Genomic DNA, 5,000 nt, shown 5'->3' on the forward strand with positions numbered 1-5,000 from the left:
TACACACGCGTGCACTACACGAGCACACTACACGCGCGCATGCACACACACAGCAACACACACACAGCAACACACACACAGCAACACACACACAGCAACACACACACAGCAACACACACACAGCAACACACACACAGCAACACACACACAGCAACACACACACATCAACACACACACAGCAACACACACACAGCAACACACACACAGCAACACACACATAGCAACACACACACTGCAACACACACACACACACACACACACACACACACACACACACACACACACACACACACACACACACACACACACACGTGCTCTCTCTTTGGAGGTTTTATCAAACTGAAAGTTGAGAGAATACTTATGGATTGAGAATGAAAATTTCTTAAGAGTGAATGCAGTATGAAAGTGTGTAGGTATATTTTGTGTGTATGCATCTGTATATGTGTTGTGTGTATGTACAAAAGTCAATGTGTATGTATGTTCTGTATATAAGCAAATTAAAAACATTATGGATACTCAATAACATAAATATGATGTTTCCCAAATAATTAGTGAATGACTTTTAAAACAGCATTGATAAGGTAATTAAATGATGCCAAATATTTGTTTGAGATACTGTACTTTTGATTGTATAAAATTGGTAGTTATAAAAGTTACTCTTCTTTTGCTCTAATATCTTGTTACTTGAAATATTGGTGACATTATGAACTTTATAAAGTCCTACGAATTACACTTTCCTCTTGCTTTTAGTATTTTGTGATACTATTTTTACAAGTAAAATAACAGTTCTTTGTCTTTTTAAGTACAGATATAATTATGTCTCTGGTACCTCTTGATATATTGTTTTTATAATTTTGGTAATATTGGGTGGGAGAAAGTGGCGTGAGGCCTGAAGCACACCCTTGTGTTTGCAGGGCTCAGGGGAGTGGAGCGCCTATACCACCTGGGATCTAGAAGTTATAGGCAAGCAGAGAGGAGGGGTGCATCCCTCACATTGCAGGATCACTTCATCCACTGGTGGACTGTCTGAGATGCTAGCAGGTTCTCCTACGGCCAGTAGGCAGCAGATGGGCACAGCAAGACTGATGAAGACTATCGACAAGGTGTTTGCCTGCCCAACTTGTGGCAAGGCCTTCAACAATGCAAAAGATTGCCGTAGGCATGCGGTTATACACACTGGCATAAAGCCCTTTAAGTGCCCTTACTGCCCACACAGAGCCAACCTTAAGTTCAACCTTACTAAGCACATACAGGCTAAGCACAAACCTGTGCAGTACACAGGAAACTGAATATATTAATATTATGTGATCGTCTGACCGGGCATTGTTAAATATCAGGGGCTGCTAGAAGCCAGTAATTTATTACACAATACCAATTGAAAATGAGCATCAGATAATGTTTGACTTACTGCTAATGCAGTAGTATAAAGAAAAATCTTTATTGGATTATTACTTGCAGTATAAATTTGTATTAAAGATTGTAACAGTAAGTTAACAGTAGCACATTGCTAGAGGCTGAATTTTCTCTGGAGTTGTGGCAGTTCATCGTCTCAATAAAAAAAAAAAAATATGAGTAACCCTTAAGTAAAAGTTGAAACTGCATCAGAGTTTGAATCATGATTTGAAAACTGCACCAAACTATATAGAACCGAAGCTTCGTTGAACTATTGGAAGTTTAAGACAGAGTTGCACAGGACTTGACACACTGTCTTACAAAAGCGTTTCTTCATTGCAGGCAGTGATGTGTTTGGCCTGCCCCGTCTGTGGTAAATCCTTTGGTGGTCGCAACCGCAAACAGAACCTTGGATTCCATATGATGATCCACACTGGGGAAAAGCGCCACCAGTGTCCACATTGCCCGCACAAATCCACACTCAAATATAATCTCATCAAACATATAAAAAATATACATAGTGACATTTATTATCAAACTTTTAACAGCCCTTATCAAAGAACCGAGAAAAAAATTTGGGAATAAACTGATATATAAAATTTACTAAATTTTGTTTTACAAATTTGGTAACTTTATATGGAAGCTTCTGGGAATAAATTTGGGGTTAAAATGAAAAATAAAAATTGTTATTAAATATTGATATGCAGATTTGTCAGCTTCATATATCAATGATTTTTTCATTATGATATTGGTGTAACAGTAAGGTCGGAAAGCCATAAATTTTTGGTTTTGCAAATAAAAAGGTTTTCTTTTTAAAAATTTAGAATTAACATGCTTTAGAAGATAATTTCACCAAAATTTGAGGAAAGTGAGCTCTTATTTTATGTTAATGTGTTGATGTTTGGGTTGATCTCTATGTATTGAGTAGGAAGGGGGAAAATGATGGCACATTTGATGTGCAGGTAATGAAGGTAGATTTGGAGGATGTGACTGTGGTGTTGTGTTGCAGGGCGTTGGCCTTCGGGCCCTGATGTGTCCCTTCTGCAACAAGGTGTTTGCGGGGCGCAACCAACACCAGCGACTGCGGTATCACATGCTTACCCACACCGGTGAGAAGCCCCATGCCTGCCCATTCTGCCCCCACCGAGCGAGACTCAAGTTCAACCTGCACAAGCACATCCGCGCTCTCCACAAGGATCGGCTGCCTAGTAGCTGAGTTTTGACACCTTGTGGTCCTGCCACTAGGCAGTAATGCCAGTTGGATTAGTTCAGAAACTTGTGCTGATGGAAAGTCCTACACATCAGTGTAACTTTCATCTATTCAACCTTTGCACCAAGATGTTTTGCTTGCCTGGAAACTGGCAAGATGAGAACTTGTTGCAACTTGAAAAGATCTGAGCATTGTTTAGGTAGTAATGAATGTTGATGGTAGGTCTTAAAAGACGGTGTAATATTTTGACTTGTTATTGATGGTTGGCCACTACTGTGACTACTAGTGACAATTTTGGTGTGCAGTATTTTAAGGCAAAAAATTATAGCAACAAAATTACTTATTTCTTTATTTGTAATTACAGTACTTGATTTGCTATGGTTTAAATACATTTTTTTTGTCATATATTTTGATAAACTTTATAGTTTTCATGCATTTTTTTCTTTTATAAATATCTAAATATGCCTTATGCTTTTATGCTGTGATGCTGTCAACCTGAGCCATCATCCCACATCGTGTGTGGTGGCAGCAAAGGAGTGATAGCCGCTCCCCTCTCTGTTGCAGGCGGTGGCGCCCGTGGTGTGTCCCGTCTGTGGCAAGAGCATCAGTGGAATTAATGGCAAGCAAAAGCTAAGGTACCACATGCTGACCCATACTGGTGAGAGGCATTTCCAATGTCCATATTGTCCGCATCGTGCCAGCCTCAAGTTCAACCTGAATCGACACATACGAACAGTGCATAAAGATCGCAACATGCAAATTGCCCAGACGTATATGGAGAACATCAAAATTGTTAATGTGCAGAGTTCAAAGTTGGAAACTTGGAATCAGTAAATTCTAAGCTTTGTGTCTTGATACAAGAACAAATAGGAGAGGGCTTTTCAAAGAGAAACTTAAGCATGACTGTCATGCTGATTTGTGAATTACATAGTATAGATATCAAGAGCTTTGCATGATAAACAAACCACAATTTTGATTTTAGGAATCTGAAATTTGATTGTTTTGCTGGGCCAAATATTGCACTGATCATTCCCATCAGAGGCATAGTAGTTGGGAGTTTCATGTCTAAGATTCAGTGGTAGTGGCCTTCAGATAGTGTCATTCTTTACAGGGCGGGGTTCGCAGCGGGAAGAGTGGTGGGGGTGAACCTGAAGCCCTTGCCTGCTCAGTGTGTGGCAAGCTCATCACGGGTCGCAACCGTCGACAGCGTCTACAGTATCACCTGTCGACCCATTCAGGAGAGCGCCCCCACCACTGCCCCTTCTGTCCCTACCGTGCTCATCACAAGTTTACACTGGACCGTCACATTCGCACTGTGCATAGAGATCACTTTCTTCCTAGAGACCCCATTTCCACCCATGGCGTAACGCAAACATTGCCACCTTCTCACATCCCAGAAAGCATTTCGATAATGAATACAGCTGTATCTATCCCAGGATTTTCTTGTGTGGTGGAAGATATGAGGGAAACAAGTGACCAAAGCTGAGAGAAAAAAGTGCCAGTACTATTGTTACATTAGCAAAAAAAAAATCCAAGTACTGTATTATATAGCATTTGGATTTTGAATTTGGTGTAAGGAGTTGCAATGGTTTTTGAAATATTGTCTTAGATGTGTGCATGTGCTGGAATGGCTGGTATCTCCATTCCAGAGCTCGTTGGCAGTGATGGGTGTTCCTTCTGATGAGCGCCTCCTGGTGTGCGAAGTGTGTGGGAAGGAGTTCCGTGGTAGAAATCTACGCCAGCGGCGAGAGAGTCATCTTCTGACCCACACTGGTCTTCGTCCCCATATCTGCCCACATTGTCCACATCGTACTGCCCTCAGGTCTAACCTTATCAAGCACATCAGGGCTATACATCGAGTTATCCCATCCCACACCAACCCATGAAGCAGCACTGGTCTTGCAGACATATTGCTAACTTCATCTCTTGCTTTTAACTTCATCCTGCAGAATCACTACTGTTATGTCCGTAGTTACCTCTTGAGGCATTAAGGGGTATATTTATAGTAAAAATATTAAGATAAAATATTAGTACATTAAAGTAAATGCTAAGTTAGATTTGTGATTAATTTGTAATTTATTGTATTGATATTTTATATAATTTGGCTAAAGCATTCATTCATTGCCCTATTGGTGTAGTTTTATGTTACTTTTTCAAGTAATTTTGGATTTGGCTAAGGTATTTCTATGTCATGAATTAATGGTATCAGCAATAATTTTGCTATTTGCTACCTTCTATGTGTGTTTTCTAAGTTGGGAATGTATTACATTGTATGAGTGAGATTATAATTCATCTTATGTGTTTTGGGGCTAAAGCAGTAAAACATTTAATTTTCCATTTTTTTTTTTACTCTTGGTTTTGAGTGAATTTGATTAAAAATTAAAGTGTAGTTACAATG

At 39.7% G+C, this 5,000-nt stretch overlaps 2 long non-coding RNA genes across 2 annotated transcripts in view; both read left to right on the forward strand.

Moving 5' to 3' along the window:
- Positions 1-1,628, forward strand: part of LOC138852509 (uncharacterized) — a 44,122-nt gene extending 42,494 nt beyond the window's left edge. The window contains exon 2 of the long non-coding RNA XR_011391831.1: positions 915-1,628. This is a non-coding gene — a long non-coding RNA (uncharacterized lncRNA). The remainder of the gene's footprint in view (positions 1-914) is intronic.
- Positions 1,629-2,610: 982 nt separating this feature from the next.
- Positions 2,611-5,000, forward strand: part of LOC138852508 (uncharacterized) — a 2,417-nt gene continuing 27 nt past the window's right edge. Inside the window, exons 1-2 of the long non-coding RNA XR_011391830.1 lie at positions 2,611-2,820; positions 3,167-5,000. The exon at positions 3,167-5,000 is cut by the window's right edge and continues 27 nt beyond it. This is a non-coding gene — a long non-coding RNA (uncharacterized lncRNA). The remainder of the gene's footprint in view (positions 2,821-3,166) is intronic.

Source organism: Cherax quadricarinatus, chromosome 10 (assembly GCF_038502225.1).
Source record: "Cherax quadricarinatus isolate ZL_2023a chromosome 10, ASM3850222v1, whole genome shotgun sequence".
Classification (NCBI taxonomy): Eukaryota; Metazoa; Arthropoda; class Malacostraca; order Decapoda; family Parastacidae; genus Cherax; species Cherax quadricarinatus.